At 43.6% G+C, this 23,692-nt stretch overlaps 1 protein-coding gene across 28 annotated transcripts in view; it reads left to right on the forward strand.

Moving 5' to 3' along the window:
• The window catches only part of ZNF438 (zinc finger protein 438), a 291,111-nt gene that overhangs the window by 4,735 nt on the left and 262,684 nt on the right, over positions 1–23,692 (forward strand). For 2 of the 28 annotated variants that reach the window (XM_073801758.1, XM_073801757.1), the window contains exon 2: positions 22,000–22,196. The exons of 20 other annotated variants lie outside the window; for them this stretch is intronic. The gene's annotated coding sequence lies outside the window, so the exon portion shown is untranslated. Of the gene's footprint in view, positions 71–3,896; positions 3,931–4,068; positions 9,343–16,970; positions 19,683–20,448; positions 21,379–21,999; positions 22,197–23,692 lie in introns of those variants that run through there. 6 more of the 28 variants (XM_073801759.1, XM_019933569.3, XM_073801761.1 and 3 more) reach the window with 6 other exon arrangements.

A 23,692-nucleotide genomic window follows, 5' to 3' on the forward strand; every position in this document is an offset into this window, starting at 1 on the left:
GCAGAGGGGCAGTGATGGTCAGCCGTCCTGTTTGAAGACAACAGAAGCCACTCTTTCTAACACTGACCAGGTGAAATATAGCATCCTAGATAACTTATCCGAATTGCGTTTAAAATTTATATTTACCTAGGCAAATTTAAAAACTACCATGTTAAGAGTACCAGTGTAAGTACTGATGTTATGGAAATTGTTTCTTGTAGAAAACCGTGTGTCTAGCCAGTGATGGAATGTAGTAGGCGTTAAATGCGATGCTTAAAATTCTACTTCGTATGGTCTCTTTTATTTTTGCACATTACCTTCAACATATATATTATATATTTACAGTAATAGCTGAATACTAATTTGGGTAATTTTACTTAATATTTTAAATGTTTAATTTTAATAATTTAAATAGCTATGGAACACTTAATTTTGATTAATTTCATATTTGGTTGCTTAGAAGTTAAAACGTCAAGGCTTGATTTTTTTTTTCTTTTTCAACGTAAACACTAACGAATAAGAATTAGTAAGTCTGGGTGGAGACTAAGCTTTAGTGACAGGCTAACCAAATTGTTAGCCCAAAAAGACTCCCAAGAAGAGAATTCTTAGAGAGGATGAGGCAAAAACAGCATGTTGATGGAAGAGATAATTGAACCATAACTCCCTACCGTACCTGTAATTCTTCTTACGACGTTACTGTCTTACAGACAGCATTCTTTTCTTGAGTTCTTATGTTGCAAAACTGTTAGTTTTTCAGACTGCATTGTAAGCCACCAGTCTATAGGGAGAGAGAGAGAGATGTAAGATAAATACGACTGGAAGGTAGTACTATGGCTGTAGCTCAGTGGATCGCACCTGGGGATGATCTTGTCCCCTCCCCAGCTCACCCTGGGGACATCTGGCAATGCCTGGAGACATCTTTAGGTGTCACAGCTGTGTGGGAGGGGTGCTGCTCTGCGCATCCAGTTGGTGGCGGCCAAGGATGCGCGTACATACCCTACGGTGCACAGAGCAACCCCGACATTGAAACATGATCTGGTTCAAGTGTCAACACTGCTGCTGTTGAGAAACCCTGCAATGTATAGCTTTCTTCTTTTCCCTTTTTTCCCTGATGCTTTAGAAATTGAAGGGGTAGTTTTAAGTGGCAGACACCCGACTCGAACAAAAGATTGTGTTGAACTGCTTTTAGTTCGTTGGAGAGCTGAGCCAATTTGGTGCGTTCATTGCGTGGAAAAGAATTCTTGTAGCTAATGGCCGAGTGGTTGCCAACGGGTCTGGTGTGTCGGGTATGTTCTTAGGTGTGAAATGTTTTTCTTAGTAAAGTTAATTTAATTGGAGCATTATATAATCCTGGGTTGTAACAAGTTTGTTCGTATGAATCCTCTTCATTTTTGTGGGTGTGGAATTAATTATCTCCCAGTCAAAACTCCCAGGGTTTCTCTATATTTGAAAAATCCTTTTCACATTAATTGTCATAAATACCCCATGACATGTGTAGGGTATGCGTTACACCACTGTTTGACAGATGAGGAAACCGACTTAGATCAAATGACTTGTCATGTGTATTATAGCAAGTTAGTGACAAAAGTAAGTCTAGGACTCAGAGGTCTGATGCTTAGGACACTTTTAAAGTTACTGTCTATCATTATCTCTTTTAATCTTTCTGACAGTCCTGTGAAATAATTCCTATTTTATAGACGAGGAAACAGGTTCAGAGATATTAAGTAACTTATTCAAGGTCACCAAACTCATAATGTAGTTTTGACTGTTTCCTCTGAGCTATACTGCCTCTCCATGGATTCTTCTCTAGAAATAAATTCGACAGTTTCTGTATGAATTCACCAAATCTATGCCTAACCTAACTATGTAGGCCTCTTGGCACTGTAGGTGAGGGAAAATTCTCATCTACCCTCTCTGGGTCTCTAGCTGGGCCTGAGAATTAAACTGACATAAAACAGATTAACAGGAGAAAAACATACACATTTTATTAAACTTTTACATATGCATGGGAGCCTTCACAAGAGAATGAAGACCTGAAGAAGTGACCAGAGCAGGAAGCTTTTGCACATTTTAGACAAACGATAACTTTGTGAAGAGTTGACAAGACAAAGGGGTGTGGGCCAGGGGCAGTGAGTGGTGAGGAGGTAACAGCAAGACACGGGTTTTACTGTAATAAGGTTTGTTTGTACAGATTTCTCAGCCCCCAGTTCCCCGCCTCTGCTGGTAAGAATGTCTTCCTCCTGGTACAGAGAGAGTACCTTTCACATGGGATTTTTATCTCTTGCTTTCAGGAAGGACAAAGGAGACTCAGAGTGTCTTTCTTGTACCTGCTATTTCTTAAGTGCCTTTAATTCAAAATAACCAATATGCCAAAATGGCAGATCTTGCGGTGACATTCTGGTTTCCTTTAACACCTAGTCAAATGTTCATGTTAACTTGAATCAATTGGTAATTCAGTGTTCGTAATCCTACTCTGACTGGACTCGAGTGGAAACCTCACGGAGCTTTGATAAACCGTAAGGTAACACCACTTGCCATTTAGAATTTATTTTTTGAGAACGCTAAGTCCACAAGCCGTCCAAAACGTGGCCCTCAGCCGTATCTGAGTGTACTTGGGTCAGGCAGCCCTCTCGCACGATTCACTTTGCCAGTCTGATAGAGGGATTTATATTTGGGATAGGACTCCCATTCATTCTAATTTTCTAATTAGAACCTATATTACTCTCTTCAGCCATCTTTTATGTCAAATTGAGACAGTTTTTCGTACTTTTTTCCATGCTGACCTAAACCTCAAGCTGAGTTGACTTTAGCAACAAACAAAATAACATAATGGTTGGGTTTTATTTGCCTTTCTGAAACCTTTAGAGTTCATCTTACTCTAAATGAGTACATACATCATTGTTGTGAGGTGGTAGGAGCTGGTGATGGTCGCTTTATTTTCTAGACTGAAAAATTTAAGAAAAGATGATCAGTTTATCCAAGTAAACCAATCTCAAAGATAGGATTTAGAATTTAGGTTTCCAGATCTTAAAAAACCAAGCCACACTGTCATTTCTATTAGGTCAGAAAGAGTATCTACTTGAATATTTGCTCAGTTACCATATTCTTTGAAGACTATTTGATGACACTCAATTCTTGATACAAGTTTCAGTAATTGGAAATTTTAGTGTTTCATACGGTACATCCATCGGCTGGGTTTGGACCATTGATAGTGTGAGGTGTGGGTCTGGGGTTGAGAGGAGAAGGAAAGGGACCCCTTTGTTAGTGCAGCTGTGTATTGGGCTAGAAGGATTATCCTTAGGCTTAAAAGGCAAAGACTCTCAACTTTCCATAAAATTGAATTATTATAACAAATATTTTTCTTAGCTTCATGAAGAAAAATGCTAATAACCAAGTAACCATAATATTTGTCGTATTATTGAAGGAGGAGACCACCACTCCAGTGTAGCTAAATCAAAGCTGAATTTCGTACTTGCTGAGCAAGGGAGAATCATGCCTGCAGCGTATGGTCCTCACAACAGGCAGAGATGTGCTTAGGTGGGATTTTGAGGAAGCATGGAGTTTCAGGATTTTTTTTTTCCAAAAGTGAGACAATTTAAGGATTGGTTGACTTTAAACTTGGAGTTTAGGGACTGGCCAGCTTTGAGGAGCGAAGGTACTGAAGCGGGGGCAGTTCCTGATTGGCGTACTTTCTCAACTGCGTACTTAAGTGGAGATACTGAGTAGAGTTTAAGGATTGATTGATTGGGGCTTATTTAAAACCGGTTCTGTGTTTACTTGTTCCCAGCTTGGGACAAGAGCCAAGGAATGATCTTTTCCTTTCTCGAAGGTGGAGAACAGGTACTTTAAATTTTCCACGTTTGTGTCAAACCTTCGTTAGCAGTGGTGCTAATGTAACACTTCGATTTTGCTTTTCTTCTGAAACTTGAAAGAAAAAAAAAAAAGAGTGCAGTGAGTATCATTTGTTTCCTACCCAGTAGCCTCAGGATTCTATGATATTTGGGACCCAGGCTGTTTCAAGGATTATTTTTATATGTAGTTAAAAAGGTAATATGTGATTTATGGAAATACTTTCATGCCTTAGACATTACGGTGAAAGCTGTGTGACTTCTATGTTTACCTTTCTCTCTTGTGGGGGTGTGTTGTGTCAGATGCCTGCCACAGTTCGTCCTGATGGAAGCTGAATTATAGATCTAAAAGCTTGCTGGGTTTGCTGTTGTTAGAGGTACCTCTAGAAGTGATCTCCTTTTGAAAGCAAACTAGCAATTTTCCCTATACCAACATTTTAGAAGTGTTCACGATTATATTGCATGTCTTTTATATAAGGGAGGCTGAGTCACGTTAGTATCTGTAAATCAGTTTACCACAACTATTATATTAGAGTACCATTCATATAAAGTATTTTGCTTTAGTATTTATTTTGAAATATTTTTATGCTTTGGAATGAAATAAAGAGCTATTTATGACTATTTCTCGGAACTGTGCCAAAATGTTGGTCTTTTTCTAAATTGATCTCTCATAGTAAGAGTTTAGTTTTAAAAATGTTTTCCTCTGGAGATGTTAAAATCAACTCAGAGGGCATTATTTATCCTAGAAGTTCAAGAAGGCAAAATGAGTCGTTGGTGTACTTTGTGTTTTGAATCGAAATTTTATTTAAAATAGCATACATGCTGTATTTACACGAAATAAGCTCATAATATTTAAAAAAGAATGGGTGCTGGGCTTCCCTGGTGGCGCAGTGGTTGAGAGTCCGCCTGCCGATGCAGGGGACGCGGGTTCGTGCCCCGGTCTGGGAAGATCCCACGTGCCGCAGAGCGGCTGGGCCCGTGAGCCATGGCCGCTGGGCCTGTGCGTCTGGAGCCTGTGCTCCGCAGCGGGAGAGGCCACAACAGTGAGAAGCCCGCGTACCGAAAAAAAAAAAAAAAAAAAAAAAAGAATGGGTGCTGTATACGTTGTGTTTACAGGCTTCTCCTATTCCCTTCCCTTTTTTTAAAAAAAAATATTTAATTTATTTATTGTTTGGCTGCGTTGGGTCTTCGTTGCTGTGCGCGGGCTTTCTTTAGTTGCGGTGAGCGGAGTGGGTGCTGCTCTTTGTTGAGGTGCGCGGGCTCTAGGCACGCGAGCTCAGTAGTTGTGACTCGCGGGCCCTAGGCACGCGGGCTCTGTAGTTGTGGCGCGCGGGCTACGTTGCTCCACGACATGTGGGATCTTCCTGGACCAGCGCTTGAACCCGTGTCCCCTGCGTTGGCAGGCGGATTCTTAACCACTGCGCCGCCAGGGAAGTCCCCCTATTCCCTTCCTTAACCTACAGCTTTTGTGTCTTACCTCTGCCTTCCAGATGGATATCATCCAGTGCTAAAGCTATAGTTGTGATTTAGATAAAGCATTTTTACGTGAAAGCTCTTTGAAACCGTGAAGCCTGATTCTCGTTTTTATTTACAGTCCAAGTTTCTGACCTGCTATGAGAGTTAACCTTAAGAGGTTAATCTTCATCTAGTAGCAAAATTAATGTTATGATGTTCCTTATGAAAGAGCTGTTGATTACGAAATGATACTCAAGCATATTCAATCCTCAACATTTCATTTTTACAAATTTATTCTAAATAGGTACTTCAGTTTTCTAGGAAAAAGTCTATGATGCCTGACCATGGTTACTGGGATTATTCCTGTACTACCTACTGTATGAAGTTATGATTGGAAGTGTGGTTTTTCTCTGTGCACATGCAGTGAATAGTTGGGCTTGTATTGCCTAGTGGTGTGATGAAAAAAGAATCTTAGGCTAGGTGATCTTTTGTAATAAAATGGAAAAATACAGGGTTATATGCACTTCAATAAAAGCCTTGTTTTCTGGACTTTGCTAATATAAAAGATATAAAATGGTATCACGTAGGTTTAATTTGCATTTCTTTGATTACTAGTGAGTCTCAGCTTCTCTTCATTCACTTGTTAGCCACATGGATTTCACCTGTGCTTGCCAGATTTAGAAAGTAAAAATACAGGACATTATAAAATTTGAATTTCAAATAAACAACAAATAATTTTTTAGTATAAGTGTATACTGTGTAGTAGTCAGGCCATGCTTATACTGAATTTTTTTCATTATCTATCTTTAATTCAGAGTTAATGGGGCAGCCTGTATTTTATCTGACCACTTGGATTTTATTTTCGGTGAATTGTCTGCTTGTCTCTTATCCACTTTTCAATTGCACTTCCTGTCTTTTTATTGTTATTTTTCAAGAGTCCTTGGCATACAATGGCTATTAAATCCCTTGGTTCTTTTTAGATGTTGCGAATAGGTAGTCCCAGTCTTTTGCCTGTCTGTTAACTTTGTCTAGAACGTCCTTTGTTGAATAACAAGTCCTTAATTTTGAGGGCCTTGTTGTTATTACTTGTTAAATTCCATCAAAATTTCCCCATGGCCAGGTAGAGCTGCACTTAAAAACACAGTCTCAGCTCCCTTACAGCAACAAAGGTTGATTTCTTCCTCATGACATGTCCGTGGCTCTGTTCCACATCGTCTGTTCCACTAAGCCAAAGGAATAGGCTTTTTGGAGACGTTGCTGTTCTGTGGCAGAAGGAAAAGGATGTGGCAGAATCAGGTGCTTGGACGTGGCATGTGTTACTTCTGTTCATATTTTATTGGCCAAAGCAAATTAAATGGTTGAGCCTGAAATCAGTCAGACGGGAAGAACCGTCTCAGGTCACGTGGCCTGCCTGACATCACTGGGGTGTGGTGGTTTAATCCTCCTGTCATGAGTCAGATGACCTCAAGGTAGCTCACCTTGAATTGAGGGAAAGATGGGTCTGCCACAGAAGCCAGCAAGTGAAGGAGGAGAAAAGACAAGCTTAGTATCTATGACGGGACTGTCTTTAGTTGTGGTTGCTTTCATGTGGTACTGACTGAAGGCAAACAGACCTGTTGAATTTTTGAGAGGTTTACATTGGCAAAGATGCCACAAGTTTGGCTTGTAAAAGCCTGTGGTGGGTTTGACATTGACACCTAAAGCAACCCTTGACCCCCAAATTGGCACCAGCTGTTTGCCACGTCTTTGGAGCACATAGTTTTCCGTATCCACTTCACATATGACTAGAAAGGATGATGGAAATTAAAAAAAAAAAGAATTTTCCAGAGGCAAAGCCAGGCTCCAGCAGACAAACTGATAAAGGAGATCCCTCCCCTTCCCCCCAGAGGACAGGACTGAGTTTAACCAAGGGTCTGGCTTCCTTGGTGGAGGGGGGGATCCTTCACCTTTCTTTTCCAGCTGTATCTCATCATTGGTAAGAATGTGTATTTGCCATTCTTTTCTTTTCAGAATGGGAGACTTAACTGCATTCGTCTTATTTTCGTTTCGTTGTATTTTGGTTGCTATGGGGGTGGTGGAGAGCAAAAGGTTCCTGGTCTGTTAGTTTGTAGGTCACTGGGCTGGGATGGAGCCACGTCGGTATCTGTTGCAGAGATTGTGCGTTGCCCAGAGATCGTAGACTCGGAGTGGAATCCAGTGATTGGATGGGCGCCCCTTTAGGAAGGAGACGACTCTTCCAGAGTCGGGAGAAGGATACCCTCTCACCTCTGACATTTAGCTCGGCCTACAGAGAAATTGTATTTCTTAGGCTCCTTGTAGGCGGATGAGGCCACATGTCTAAGTTTTGGCCAGTGGGTGGGAGTGGAAACGATGAGTGCAACTTCTAAACCACATTTGTATTCAGATCTGCTGTTAGTCCTGTTCTTTTCCCCCACCCACAAGAGCAAGGTGTTGTGAGCCAGCTTCTGTCCTGCAGACCAGGGCAGTGTCCACAGGGGGTGGTGGGACAAGACAGAAGGAACCTCAGTTCCTGGACCTTCCTGAGACCACCTGTGTGCCCCCGAACTGTTACATGGGAGAGAAACAAACTCCTCTTTCATTTGAGCCATTGTATTCTTGGTTTTGTCACAGCAGATTGGCCTATATCCTAGTTAGTACAGATGGCAATGAGGTTAGCAGGAAACAAACAGGGAAAGTTAGATTTGAAATTGTTCTTAGTGATTTTTTTGTTCAGTTGAAGTTTTTCACTTATATAGTCTTTCTATGAAAATTTATTTTTCAAACTGCTTAGCCAAGAGTTTAGAAATAAGCTCTTTTACTGGAACCTCACTCTGACGACAATTATGATATATTCCTTTTTATTTCATATGTGTATGTTTTACATGTTGATATAAAATTTTGTAGCCTGATATTTTCATGTGATACCCATTTTCTCTGCTGCTTTAGAGTTCTTGTACTTGCACAGTTATTGTTACATAACATTCAGCTTTACCATGCTTTAATTAAAGTGCAGTTACCATTGGCTGCTGTGGACTGAATTGTGTCCCCCCAGATTCACGTTGAAGCCTTAACCCGCCATGTCACCATGTTGGAGATCGGGCTTTTAAGGAGGCGATTAAGGTTAAATGCGATTATGAGGGTGGATCCCGACCCTACTGGTGTCCTCACAAGAAGGGGAAGAGACACCAGAGAGCTTTCTCTGCCGTGTGAGAACGCGGTGAGAAGCAGGCTTTCTGGATCCCAGGAAGAGCGCTCTCACCAGGACCCAGCCGTGCTGGGCTGCCAGCCTCCAGAACTGTGAGGAAATGAAGTTATGCTCTTGAAGCCACCTAGTCATGGCGCTTTGTTACAGCAGCCCACGCTGACTAAGCCCAAGCCCGGGCTTGTAACTGCTACACCACATAGAGAGGCTTTTCTCAGATCACACAGTAGATAGCAAAGCAGACTGCCAAGAAGGGTCCAAAAAAGTCAAGCACCAAGAAAGAATAATGCCACTGAAGCCAGGAGACAAGCACTTTAATAATGCCACTGAAGCCAAGAGACAAGCACTAATGTCACTGAAGCCAGGAGACAAGATGTCGATGTTCAATTGACAGGTTTAATAAATTCGTAGTGGATTTTCAGCTCAGAAGTCACATGTGTTTTGGAGAGAGCAGTTTTGTGTTTGCAGGCAAAATCCAGATCTCAGGGGGTCGAGCAGTGAATTGGGAGTGGGGAAGCAGAACCGTGAAAATAGTGAGTTCAAGCTGTCTTACAAGACACTTGGCTGCGAAGAGAAAAGGGAAAAGAGGACAAAGGCAAGAGAGAGACATAATGTCTGGGGCAGTTGTATTAGTTTTGTTTGTTCATTTGTTTTGTGATGGGAGAATTTGAGCCTTTGTGTGCAGTGGGGCAGAAGCCTGATGAGAAGGGGAAGGGGAAGATGGGGAAGGGGCAGGTGGACCCGTGACAGGGTAGATCCCTGAGGAGGTGGGCTGCCTCGCGTGCCTTCCAGAGCTCTGGCTGGGGTTCACTTCGGGCAGGAAGAAGGACATCCGCCCTCCACGCTGCCAGGAAGGAGGTGAGAGCGGGCGTGTGGTCGGTGATCGGAGGGACGGAGGAAACGGAGGGAGTCTGACCTAATGACCTCTCTTGTTCCTGTGGAGGTGATGTCCCTTACGGAGTGGGGGGGAGGGGAGGAAGCGTGAAGAAAGTGATGGAAGCCTGGAATTGTTTCTGTCGGCTGTGAGAGAGGGACTGGATTGAGAGCCCTAAAAAAGATGGATGGGCTCCTGGTGCGGGACCATGTGTTTGCAGAGTCCCCCGTCGGCACGGCTGGGGCTTTTTATAGCAGCGACCTCTGGGTGGCTGCGGTTGTGCGAGTGAAGAAGTAGATCCTTAGGCTGGTTGAGGGGAAGGACAGGCCGGCGAGAAAGTTGAGAGTTTAGGCAAAGGAGTGATTGCAAACCTGGGTGATCAGATCCTAGGTCACAGTGGACAAGAAGTAAAGCTGAGCGCGTGGTTGATGGATCAGGTACGAAAGGAGAGGGGTTTGGGGAAAAGCTGGAGGCCTAAACGCCTTTCAGATCACGCAGGACTGATTCATTCACTCATTCCATAACTGGTGAACATCTGTCCTCCAGGCACTGTTCTCAGTGGTCTGGCTCCCAAGACCAAAACAGTGATCAAAACAAAGTCCCCGCCCTGGTAGAGCTTCCTCCTAGGCGGGGAGGCAAATGGCAAACAGGGATAATTTCAGACAGTAAGAAAATGTTAAAGAGAAAAATGAAGAAAGGTCAGGGGTCAGAGAGCGATAGCGTGAACAGGAAGAGGCGACCTCGGAGCAGACTCGAGCGTCATCAGGACACAGCAGTGCACGTGGGTCCGGACGCAGCCCGGGCAGAGCCCCGGCCAGGGCTCGGAGCACGAGTGAGAGGAGAGAGGCGTGGTGTGTCCAGGCTGCCCTGAGGAATTAGGGTTTGGTTCAGGTGTCGTGGGAAAGACACCCACCAGTCAGAGGAGTGACGGTCTACTTTCTGACGGTTCATGTTGGCTGCTCTGTGGGAGGCTGGTTGGCAACGGAGGCCAGGGATCTGGGGAGCAAGAAGGAGAGACTGGGGCCAGCAAGCGGCATTTTGGAGTTGAAGGTTTGAGCAGTTGAGTGGTGCTGGGTGAAGGAGCCCAGGCTGTTCCTTTAAGCAGACGCACCCACTCCACAATAGGCATTCTTTTCAGTGGATAAAGGCCTGACCCTGACCCCTGGCTTATTCCACACCCTTTCCTGTTTTTGACTCTGCTCCCCACCGGCTTCATTATCCATTCTCCCCTTTCTTCCTCACCTCGTCTTTCAGATCTGATGCACATTGTTGTCTGCCTGGCCAAGACTGCCTCTAGTCTTAAGGTTTTCAGACCTTTTCGTTGCAGTCTAATTTCAGTCTTCAGAAAGTGTCCGTGGAGGCCCAGTACGTAAGACAGGTGAAGTGCAGTGCTCTGCCCACTTACAGCTCTTCTCTGATCCTCCCGGAGCAACCCTGAGCTGCCTCCAGGAAACGCCTAGCCTCCCAGGTCACAGTGTGGAAAAGGCCCGCCTTGAACTGGGGTGCTGCTGCTTGCAGCCGGCCGTCCCTGGGGTCACCTCAGGTCATGCTCCCCCAGCTGAGCTGTGCCTCGTAAATCCTTAGGCACCTCTAGCGAAGGGAGTGTGGGAACCTCCAGTTACAAAGTGGCGTGCTGAGGGCACTCAAAACTAGGAGGCAGGCATGTCTTCCCCAGCGTTAGCTTTACTTGCTGGCTGTCATTTATTTACTAAATTTGCGTGGTAAAGATGGATGAGCAATGAGTTACTGATAAGCCGTGAGTTCTGTCTTTCCTTCTCAGCAGATTCGTATATTGACCCTCATTAAGAATGGTAAATTTTTTTTATAACAAAAGAACATAGATGTATTATAGTTTAGAATATAACATTGGTGGGAACTCTTTAAGAGAACAAACACCAGTCTAAGAAATTTTAAGTTTGCCTGGGCCCGTTAGCGCTGGGCCTTCAGTCCTCTGAGGATTATTTGGTCCCTCTGCTCTGTACTAGGAATGCTTTGATAGACAAGGTTAGAACTGCCGTTGTAAGTTAGTGAATTTTTGTTCTGTATTTTTGTTTTTATGTTTAATGGAGCTAGTATAACTTTTTTTTGCTCAGCATGGAGTAGGAACTGGCCAGGATAGAGACTCAGGACCTTCAGGTTTTTCTGATTAAAGGTAAAACTGTGAGTATTTTCCTCTTCTAGTCAAGTTTCATTTTGACAAATGTCATTAAACTAAGCACTGCTGCATTATAAAAAGGATTTACGAGAAGCAAGGGATGGCCTACTAAGGCCAATACTCAAAAACAAGGTCGTCCTAGGCCACAAAATAAGTTTGGCACTTCGGATTTTTTGAAAAACAGGATATCGCCTACATTAAAATCTGTGGTGTTTCATCTGAGTTGAGGGTGGATCTTTAAGCATTAAGATGAAAAATTTCTTTCTTTGGATTGTTTGCTATTAAGAAATTTTTTTAGGGCTAGGGACTTTGCATAATACTGCCAAGTTATCAGACTAATGAGGGTAAGGATTTGGTTATGTTCAGGAATGCATCCTGAGCTAGGAGTCAAACAGTGCCTGCGACGTAACACTTCATAACTATTTTTTCCAGTGAATGAAGGAACCATCTTTTATATAACTTGGAAATAACATTGTCTGATTGTAGATACAAGATAGCATCAGGGTTGAAATGGGGGAGACTTCGTGGAAGTTCTGCTGCAGTGTCATCAATATACATTGATAACAATGTGTATTCATAACAATGAATGAATATCAATATTCATTCATCTTTAAATGAATAAAACCAGGAGCACAGCTGTAAGCTTACTTTTGAGTCAACCAGTTGTCAAGTCTGTTTAATGACATGCCAATTCTATCTGTAAAATGGGGATACCAACAAGGCATCTGTTTATTTAGTGCAAGTAGCTGCACTAAGATGAGATGAGATACACAGAGTGGGAGAAAATACATAAAAATTTTATATCTGATAATGTACTTGTATCTAGAATTTATACAGAACTCTTACAGCTCAGTAGTAAAAAGGACAAATGACTCAATTAAAAAATGGGCAAATGATCTGTATAGACATTTCTCCAAAGAAGACTTACAAATGCCTGGTAAGCACATGCAACGATGCTTAGCAGCATTCGGCATAGGGGTGTGCAAATCGGAACCACAGAAGGTAGCGTGCATAGCCACTACCCGGCTGCAACAGCATTCGGCATGGGGTGTGCAAATCGGAACCACAGAAGGTAGCGTGCATAGCCACTACCCGGCTGCAATCAAAGATGGGTAATGACAAGTGTTAGCCAGGATCTGGGGAAGCTGGAACCTTTATACATCGCTGCTGGGAACGTAGAAGGGGGCAGCCACTTTGGAAAACAGCTTGGCAGTTCTTTAAAAGGTTAAAAACGTCAAGTTACCATGGGTTACCTAGCAATTCCATTCTTAGGTATATACCCCAAAGAAATTAAAACATACATTCACACAAACACTTGTACGTGAATGTTTATCGCAGTGTTATTCCTAATAGTGAAAAAGTAGAGACAGCCCAGATGTCCATCAAATGATGACTAGATAAACAAAATGTAGTATAGTAGTATAGGTGGAATATTATTCAGCAAGGAAAAAGGAACGAAGTGCTGACATATGCTGCAACATGGATGGATCTCAAAACGTTATAATACACTGTGTGATTCCATTTATATGAAATGGCCAGAATGGGCCATTCCATAGGGACAGGAGTAGATGAGTAGGCTGGGGGCATTGGAGGCGGGGGGGTGGGGAGTGACTCCGATGGGCGGGGAGCTTCTGTTCAGGATGATGCAAACAGTCTGAAATGGCTTGTGCTGATGGTTGCACAACTCTGTGAATATACTAAAAGCAATGAATAGTGTACTTCAAAAGGGTGAGTTGTATAGTAGGTGAATTATATCTCAGTAAAGCTATTAAAAAAAGAATATGTGAGGTAATATGTAGGGATATACTTTGAGCTATTTGAGAAGATCCTAGTAACATTATAGTTTGACTGTAAGGCTTTTAATTAGTAGCAGGATGACTTAGATACGTTTCCTTGCCTGCAGGCCTGTGATTTTCTGCCATGATGCAACTTTATAAGGCTGTAACTCAGCAGGATAAAATACTGAAAATGGTGAAACATAAAATGAAAACTGCTTGGCTTACTATTTTTATTTAATAGGATTTTCTGAATCAGTTAATTAGCAACAAGTAGAATGTGTCATTAAGGAGTTAGATTTTAGAATCATAAAATTTTAGAGCTGGAAGAAACTTTAAAGTCATCTATTTGAGGTTCCCTCATATTATTTTGTAAGTGAGAAAACGGAGTCCTGCAGAGGTTAAATATGATATCTTAGGTCACAGAGTTGAGTAAACTCTGGAACTGAGTCGGTGTTCTTTGGGTTGATTACTGTTGGTTTTAGTGCTGTTAATAGTGTTAGCACTGACAGTATCAATAGCAGCTATTTAAGTGCTTCCTATGTGCCTGGCACTCTGTTAGGTACTTTATGTGTGTTATCTTGGTGCATCTGCACAGCAGTCTAAGGGTGATTCGTTTCACCTGTGGATGAGTTTCCTGTTGCTGCTGTTACAAGTTAACAAAAACTTCATGCCTTGAAATAGCACAAATTTATTACCTCACAGTTCTGGAGGTCAGAAGCCCAAAATGGGTCTTACTGAGAGCTGGTAGGGCTGCATTCCTTTCTGGAAGCTTCAGTAGAGATGCGTTTTCTTGTCTGTTCCATCTTCTATAGGCTGCCCACACTTCCTTTGCTCGTGGCCTCCTTCCACTGTCCGCAGTGGCAGGTTGAGTCTTTCAGATGCTGTTTCTCTGGTTCTGATTCTTCATCCCTCTTCTCCCATTAAGGACCCATCTCAGTAATCCAGGATACTCTCTTTTTTTTTTTTTTTTTTTTTTTTGCGGTACGCGGGCCTCTCACTGCTGTGGCCTCTCCCGTTGCGGAGCACAGGCTCCGGAAGCCCCAGGATACTCTCATTTTAAGGTCAGTTGATTGGCACTTGCAATCATAAGTCCCCCTTGTCATGTAACCTACCATATTCACAGATTTCAGGGATTTGCACGTGGATATCCTTGGGGGAGGGGTCATTATTTTGCCTCCTGCAATCTGTTAATGAGAAAGATTGAGGTCCAGAGAGGTTAGCTAAGTTGTCCAGGGTCGCAACGTTAGTAAATGAAAGAGCTCATAGTTTAACCCAGGTCTGTTATTTAGCATATCTTTCGCAATAATGCGATGTTTTCTACAAATGCCATTTGATTGTTGTCTGGAAGAGAGAGTAGGATGGTTGGCAGTATTCAGATGGTAAATAGCTATTTATTCTTAAAGTAAAATCACATTTACTTTAATAATATCAAGAAATAGGCTATGGGCTTCCCTGGTGGCGCAGTGGTTGGGGGTCCGCCTGCCGATGCAGGGGACACGGGTTCGTGCCCCAGTTGAGGAAGATCCCACATGCCGCGGAGAGGCTGGGCCCGTGAGCCATGGCCGCTGAGCCTGCGCGTCCGGAGCCTTGCTCCGCAATGGGAGAGGCCACAGCAGTGAGAGGCCCGTACCGGAAAAAAAAAAAAAAATAGGCTATATTACTGTGAAGCAATTAAAAGCATGGTAGAGAATTACATTTATTGATGTGGGAAAGTGTTTATGACTCCTTGAGACTTTCAGTTCGTTCCTCCCCCCCATTTCTCTCTATTCATGAGTTCCCCGTGGTCATCAGTTCCTTCCTCATCCAGGCTTCTGCCCCAGTTCCAGTTACTCGCCTGCAGACTCCCCCACCCCTTTGCACCCCTTTGATCTCCTGCCTGGCGAACACTCAGGGCTGGACGAGCCCAACTACCTGCGTGTTGGTTTCACGTTAATGGTACGTACACTCTGCAGCCTCAGAATTGCCGGTAGCCTCCCCAGGTGCCTTTTATCTCACTCCCCACAGCATCCCGCCTCCGGGCTTTCAGACCTCTCACCCCTCCCGTGTTACATGGCGTCTCAGCAGTCCTCCACGCAGTTGACCGCAGTTGCCCATTGCTTCATTGCGGGAACCCTCTGCTCTTGGCCTTTGTCACCCCACCCTTTCCTGGCTGCTCCTTTTCAGTCTTCTGTGTCGGCCCCTCCGCTTCTGCCTGACTGCCCGGTGAGGAGCCCTCAAGGTCTAGTCCTCTTTTTCTCCCCTCGCCCTTTTGATTTTAACTATGATCTACCTGAGTCAGTCTCCCGTGTTCATGTCTCTCGCCCACGCTCTCTCAGCCTCGGCACTAGTGACGTTTGGGGCTGGATGACAGTTTGCTGCAGGGCTGTCTTGTGCATTGCAGGATGGTCAGCAGCATCTCTGGTCTCTACCCACTAGATGCCAGTAGAACCCCTCTGTCCCCGGTGTGACAACCGCAAGTGTCACCATTCATTGCTGAGTATCTCCTGGGGGGCAAAATCACCCCCAGTGGAGACCCACTTACCAAGCCTGAAGCTCCCTTCTGAGGCTCTAAGGATAATGCCTTTTGGCAGCTCCGTCTGCCTGTCTCCTAACAAATTTAACAGAACCAAAGTGGACTCTTGCTCTTTCTCCCGACTCGCTGCCCTCCAGCTTTCCTCATTTCACATCATGCGTGACCTTGCAGGGCACTGGAGGTACTTCGGCTTTTATTCTGAGTGAACTAGGGAGCTGTCAGAGAGTTTGGGGCTAAGAAATGACAGGCTCTCATTTAGGTCAGGTCTTTGTTGAGAACATACTGTAAGTTGGAGGGTTGAAGCAGGAAGACTAGTTAAGAATACTGTGGTGATCCAGGTGAAAAGGTAGGAGGAGCTTGTACCAGGGTGGTGGTAGAGGAGGTGGTAAGGAATATGGTATCTTTGGTTTACGCCTTAAATATAGGTATCCCTGAGAAGAGGAATGCATGGTGGCATCATGAGATTAACATCTTTGTGTGATTTGTTTATCAAGTATTTTCTAAGATCTTGAAGGAAGCAGGATTTGGTAGATCAGAGTGAGAAGAGAGTAGCCAAAGCCGGGACCCTGTGGGGATGTTACTTGAACGAATGCAGGCCAGGTTGGGTGGTGAAATGAGAGACCCCATGGGGGAGGGTAAGCAGGGCATCCAGTACAGCCAGGCCCACCTCACAGTCTTCTCCTGGGCTGGCCCTCCCACTCTAAAACAAGTACCTATGCCAGGGCAGGTAGAAGCAATGGAAGTCAGGAGACGTGTCTTCACCAGACCTTGTGAGCACGTTGTGGGCTGTAAGGCTCTCAGCTGAAGTGGGGTGGCAGTTGGCATTTGGGGTGGGAAGGTGGTTGTCATACAGGGTGGCCCTGCACGTTGTGGAACACTGAGGATCCCTGGTCCCTCACTGAGAGCAGCGTGTGTGTGCTCCCTCGTCGTGACGTCTAAACTGTGCCCCTGCCCTCTAAGTTCCACATTCCCATGGGGGTCGGTCACGTTCAACCGCAAACCACCACAGACTAAGCCCTTTTTATTTATTTATTTATTTAAATTTGGTAATTTATTTTCATGAATTTTTCCCTTTTAAAAAAAATTGGAGTATAGTTGATGTACAGTGTTGTGTTAGTTTCACGTGTATAGCACAGTGATTCAGTTATATATATATATCTATATATATACATATGTAAACATATATATCCTTCTTTTTAAGATTTTTTTTATATGGACCCTTTTTAAAGTCTTTATTGAGTTTGTTACAGTATTGCTTCTGTTTTGGTGTTTTGGCCGTGGGGCATGTGGGATCTTAGCTCCCTGACCAGGGATCGAACCTGCACCCCCTGCATTGGAAGGCGAGGTCTTAACCACTGGACTGCCAGGGAAGTCCCTATATATCTATTCTTTTTCAGATTCTTTTCCCTTATAGGTTATTACAAAATATTGAGTAGAGTTCCCTGTGCTATGCAGTAGGACCTTGCTGGTTGGTTATCTGTTTTATACAGAGTAGTGTATGTATGTTAATCCCAAACTCCTGATTTACCCCTTCTCTCTGCCGCCCCAGTAACCATACATTTGTTTTCTATGTCTGAGGGTCCATTTCTGTTTTGTAAATAAGTTCATTTGTATTTTTTTTTTAGATTCCACATATAAGTAATATATGATATTTGTCTTTGTCTGACTTCACTCAGTACGACAATCTCTAGGTCCATCCATGTTGCTGCAAATGGCATTATTTCTTCTTTTTTATGGCTGAGTAGTATTCCATTGTATATATGTACCACATCTTCTTTATCCATTCGTCTGTCGATGGACATTTAGGTTGCTTCCGTGTCTTGGCTACTGTCAGTAGTTCTACAATGAATATTGGGGTGCATGCATCTTTTTGAATTATAGTTTTCTCCAGATATTTGCCCAGGAGTGGGATTGCAGGATCGTTTGGTAGCTCTATTTTTAGTTTTTTAAGGAACCTCCATACTGTTCTCCATCATGGCTGTACCAGTTTACATTCCCACCAGCAGTGTAGGAGACTCCTTAAGCCCTTTTTTCAATTTGAAAATTGTCTTCCATAACGTGAAGTCAAAGGGCTGTGGCATGGCAGACCCTTAAAGAAAACCTAGATATTTGATTTCTAGTTTTAGGGGCTTAGAAAGTATAGCAGTGAATATTGCCGCCAGTACTTTAAAATTAGCATCCCTTAAATGTTTTCTGTCCCCAATAGGTACCTTAAAATATTCATTCTTAACTCTTCTGTAGAGGGTGTGGGTGTCTCAGGGCCACCTCTAAAGATAGTGCACAGGACACCTGTTCCAGCTGCTGCCTTCCCAGCCTTGAAGTGTGAGGGAATTTGAATAAAATAAGCGAGGAGTTGGGATGAAAGCAAATTCCCTGGCTGTATCTTAGGAAAGGGGTTGGAGTAGGGTTGGAAGAGGAAGGTTAATGGCTGTGTGTGAATGTTTATGCACGTCATGTGTTTATCAGGTCTAGCTGCTATCCAGAGCGAGGTATTTTTACAATCACATTTTAGTCAAAGTAGTAGGAAATAGAATGTACGACTCATCAGATTTGTGAAAGTTTGATAACTCAGAATTTGGAGCAGTGAAAAACTCACCAAAGAAAAGATCATCAGTTTGGATATATAAAATTGAAGACTTGTTCACAGTGGAAAAATACTATAACAGACTGGGGGAAATGCTCATATCAAGTGTGACTGAGGGTTAATATCTGTAATACCGGAGGAGTTCTCTCAAACTTAATGAGGAAAAAACTGTCAAGATTTAGGACTTAGGTGGACAGAGAATTTTAGCAGGTAAGGAATACAATTAGTAATAAAAATGGGTAATCAAAGAAGTGCATTTTAAATCAGCCTTGGGTTACCCCTTCTCTTCTCTCAGAAGTACTGGAAATTAAGATAATTCCCGATTCCAGCGAGGTTTTAAGGGATTGGGGCCATTTTCTGTTTTCTGTTTCTTGTGCTGTAGCTACCCCCAGCCACTGCCTTTGTCTCAACATGACATATGACTCTTCTGCCTCGTCCATATTGCGTCTTTCACCTCTTCCTCCTGGGCTCTGTCTTCTCTCGAGAGCAGCAACCCGATAGGAGCGGGGCATCCCACCCGACCCAGCGCTGCTGCTGAGCCGCCCTCTGAGTTGACTCCACACCATACTGTGGTCTTGGGTGTATGAGTCAACCCCTGCCACCTGTCGGGGGGTTCCTGAAGTTAGAGGTGGGCGATTGCGCCTCAGAGCCTGGCGCACAGAAGCTGTTCAACCACGTGGGCTCTCTCAAAATTCATAGCTGTACAGCTGAATGTCTCTTCTGAAATTCTGGCTGACAGCCAACGGTTAGAGGACTGAGTTGGACTAAGAGACCACTGCCGTGTCCCAGACAGGAGGGGGTGGCTTACATCAAGGCAGTGATGGCAGAAATGGGTGGCAAGGAGCATGTTTAGGAAGTTTCCTGTGTAGACTTAATGACAGAGTTGATGTGTAGGGGTAGGGAGAACGAGGAGTTGTAGATCGATGTTTCTTAACTTTTAGTGTGCATCGCCTGGGGATTTTGTTTAAAGGTAGCTCCTGATTCAGCAGGTCTGGGGTAGGGCCAGAGACTCTGGGTTTCCAGAAGATGAGCCGCACCGTTGGTCTGTGGACCAGTCTTTAAGTAGCAAGGGTGAGATAACTTGAGTTTCAGGCTCCAGTGCCTAGATGATGATGTCTATATCAGAAATGGGAAACACGGGAGAAAAGAAAGGGTGGGGAGGACCTGGGAGATGGAGTGAAGTCCTTGTGGGACGCTCAGGCTGAAATTATAGACAGCTGCACACGTGGATCTTCAACTCAAGAGAAAAGCAGGCCTAGAGATCAGATTTGGGACTCAGCACTCCATCAGTTATAGTAAGTAAAAGCCACAGGAATGAATGACATTACCTGCAAGAAAGAGATAAAGGTATTATTAGAAAATGTGCTTATTCCTGCTTGTGAGAATTTTAATGTTCCATTTAAGTTACTTTGTAAACCAGCAGTATGGAGGAAATTGGATAGGTGAGCCTCCTGCCTGTGAACGAGCTGTAGGGATGAATTCAGAAGTGGAGAAGTCTTCTTTGGAAAACCCCTTGAGTCCTTGGTAATGACCATAGATCAGGTTAAGTATTCCATAGATCAAGTTTAAAAAGCATTGGTGTACCTTCTCTTAGGAAAGTTCATTCATACAAACAAATACGTATTAAACATCTTCAAATGCCAGCCACTCCTCTGATCTCTGGGCTTAAGATAACACATAGAATGTATCCCCAACACGGCAGAGATTATGGGGGAGACTGGCAGAGTGGGTTCCATGAGTGTGATGCATACAGTCGTGGGGAAGTGTGGCAGGGCCACACGACTCAGCATGGGGACAAGGGACAGCTTTCTTGTGGGAGCAGCATTTAAACCGAGACCGGAAGTCCGAGAGGAGGTGACCACGAAGAGGACGGGAAGGGCTTGACAGTGACGGCTTGGAGGGGAGAAGGCTCTGCAGGTCGAAGGAGGGTGGTATGGCTGGACCACAGAGTGTGGGGAGGGAGAGTTGTGAGGGATGAGGCTGGAGAAGGGAACAGAGTCCATGATGAGGCCCTTTCCCCCGGGACCTGGTGGAGGGTGGAGGGAGAAAACGATGTATTTTCCAAAGGAAAAAGTATTATTCTGCCTGGGGGTAGTTCAAACAATAGTCCTATGCATGTGGTTTCATAAGGCTTTTATGGACTGGCCTAGTAATGGAATGACTCATAGTAACATTGTTTCTGTAGGAAAATGTTTTGAGCTTCAAAAACTTACAATTTAACTTCCAAAAAAATTTGTTTTCACCATTTCGGGACTGCTTGGATGGGCATACAACTCTAGTGCTTTTTGTTATTTGTGCTCCAGTCATGCTTTCTCTGGTGTTTATCTGTGTGGCTGCAGTGTTGATTTTCCACCCTCTGATAGGAATCAAAGGAATCATTCCACAGACGGAGGAACAGGTTTAGAAAATATGTGGAAATAAAAATAGAAATCCTTTTACAAGTTGTTTTGTTTTCAGAGTGTTTGTTCTTTAAAGTTAAGGATTACTCCATAAACTATATTGTGGTGCCGTGTTGTGTACTATGAAAGTATGGAAAATGAAACTGACATGGAAATTGTAAACGGAAAGTAAGAGAGAGTGGCAGGGTTTCACTACTGAAGTCAAATGGAATGCTGAAGGTAAACTACACGGATAAAATACCTGTCTTTCAAAAAGACTTTAATAACCATGAGCTTAGCTTACTTAGCCCCATCATAATTATCATCATCATTATCTTCATTACAACTATTGTTATCATTAGAAATACTAGATTTTTTTTTTTTTAAGCAGAAAAGAACTGTTAAGGCCAGTCCCTTTATAAAATAGAACTGCATGAGCTTCATTTTGTTTAATAAGTGGAACTTTAGGCTGAAACTCCTTCAAATTCCCAGGTCTCCAGTAGGCCAAGTTAATTTCATCCACACCTATCTCGTGAAAATCTTTCTTTCTGTATTAGTTAGAATGCTTTCAGCTGACAAATGACTGAAGCCTCAACTGTGAACAACTTAAATAGTAAGTAAATTTAATGATCTCATGTAACTAGAAATCTGGAAGAAAGATGGTTTTATAGTTGGTTCACGTAGCAGCTGACTGCTGTCATTAGGCTCTTGGGATCTTTCTGTCTTTCTGTTCTGCTGTCATGCTGAGTGAGCTTTTGTCCTCAAGCTTGTCCCTTCCTGGTCTCAAGATGGCAGGCGGCTTTAGCTCCAAGATCGACATCCTCATATCAAAGCACCCAAGACTGTAAGAAGAGGTGTCTCTCGTCTTGGTTCGGGCTGCTATAACAAAATGCTGTATACTGGGTGGCTTCAGCAACAGACATTTTATTTCTCACAGTTCTGGAGTCTGGGAAGTCCAAGATCAAGGTGCCTGAAGATTTGATTTTTCACGAGCTTGCAGACAACTATCTTTTTCCTGTTTCCTCGCACGGCAGAGAGAGAGAGCTCTAGGCTCCTATATTATAAGGACACTAAACCCATTTTGGGGCTCCATGCTTCTAACCTAATCTAACCCTAATAGCCTCCAAAGACCTCACCTCCAGATACCATCACATTGGGGATTAAGGCTTTAACATAGGGTTTTTGGGGGGCACAAATATTCAAGCCATAGCATCTTTCTTATGTCTTTTTTCAGAGAGAAAAAGAAGCCTCCCAGAAGACTTGACTTCACTAGCCAAATTTACGCGATATATCCCATTTCTAAACCAGTCAGTGGCAAGGGATATAGAAGTCCAGTGATTGGCTTTGGCTACTCAAGATTCATGGCCCTCCAGCCTCCTCTCAGAGAAGAACGAACTTAGGATTCTGCTATCCAGGACGGAGAGTGGACTGGTGAGGCCAGCCACTCGTGTCCACCACCCCTTCCAAGGCCAGCTCCTCTGCCTGGGCTCTGAATCCTTTTTTGCACTTGGAGGACTTTATTCTGTTCATCATTTTTTCTCATCTTTATTTTTAGTCTGTCTCCTCTTTCTCTTCAAGCTTATTGAAAGAAGGGTCTGTGCGTGCTGTCTCCATTTCTTTTCCTCCAGTTTATTCCGTAGATCTCCTGTAACCTGGATTCTGCTGCCCCTAATAGGAAACCTCCCCTTCTGTCATCCGCGCCCACCCAACTGCCTGGGCCGTTGCCAGTATTACCGCTAGTGTTTGGCAAGACCGGTGCTTCTCCAGGTTTAGCGTGTGCACCAGAATCGTTTGGAGGGTGACTAAAATACAGGCCCTTGGGTTCCATCCCCAGAGCTTCTAAATCAGTAAGTCTGAGCTAGGGCTTGTAGAGCTGAGCTGACTTAACCTCTCTGCGGACACTTGATATTGTTGATTTTACTACCACCTTTCTGAGTTTCAGAACTCAAAATTACTCTCAAACCTGCACTTGTTCCTTTTGTATTTTTTTTTTTAATTGATGAATGGCAGTGTCCTTTTTCTCACGTAAGAAACCTGGAACTCACCGTGATTCTTTATTCTTCCTTACCCCCATCTACAGTCGATTTATGTTGCATACTCTGAATATCCCTCCAGTGCATCATTTCATCTCCATCCTTATTGTCTCTGCTGTAGTGTGAGCCCTATCTTCTCACCCATATTGCTGTAATGCTCTTTAAAAGTGCTTGTCCTGTCTCCAATCAGACTTTCTCTTATTTATACTTCATACTGTTGCAGAGTGATTTTTTTTTTTTAATGCAGGTTTAATCACATTATTCCTGAGCTCAAAATTCTTTGGCCTCCTACACCTTCCAGATAAAATCCAGACTCCCTCCCACGCAAGCAGAGGGCTTCAGACCTGGGTCTCTGCCTGCCTGGCTAGCGTTTGCTTCTCTCACTTCTCTACTTTTCCTGGGCGTTAGTACCTGAACCTGCCATGATTCTGATTCTCTTGAGCTTCTGAGCCTTTGCATGTTTTCTCTTTGCCTGAAACACTTCTCTTTCTCCCTTCACTGCTTGTCTTCCAGGACTTAGCTCAGGGATGCCTCTACTATCACCCTGCTTCCCTGGTCCCTTTTCTGTCCCTGGGAGTTAGATGCTCCTTTTCTGTACAGCCATGGACGTATGTAAGTTGTACTCATTTAGCTCTTAAGCACACTGCTCGATTCTGGAGGTTTATTTGGTGCTTATCCTCCTCTAGACTATAATTTCTTTCAGGACAAAGACTGTACTTTCCGTTTGTTTCTTAATATAGTTCCTAACATAATTAGTCATTGTTTGTTGAGTGATTGAATGTTAAGGACCATTTTTAGTGATAGAAACTAGTCATAAAACCCAATCTGGAGGGCTTCCCTGGTGGTGCAGTGGTTGAGAGTCCGCCTGCCGATGCAGGGGACACAGGTTCGTGC

This window comes from Tursiops truncatus, chromosome 2 (assembly GCF_011762595.2).
Source record: "Tursiops truncatus isolate mTurTru1 chromosome 2, mTurTru1.mat.Y, whole genome shotgun sequence".
In the NCBI taxonomy this organism is placed as follows: Eukaryota; Metazoa; Chordata; class Mammalia; order Artiodactyla; family Delphinidae; genus Tursiops; species Tursiops truncatus.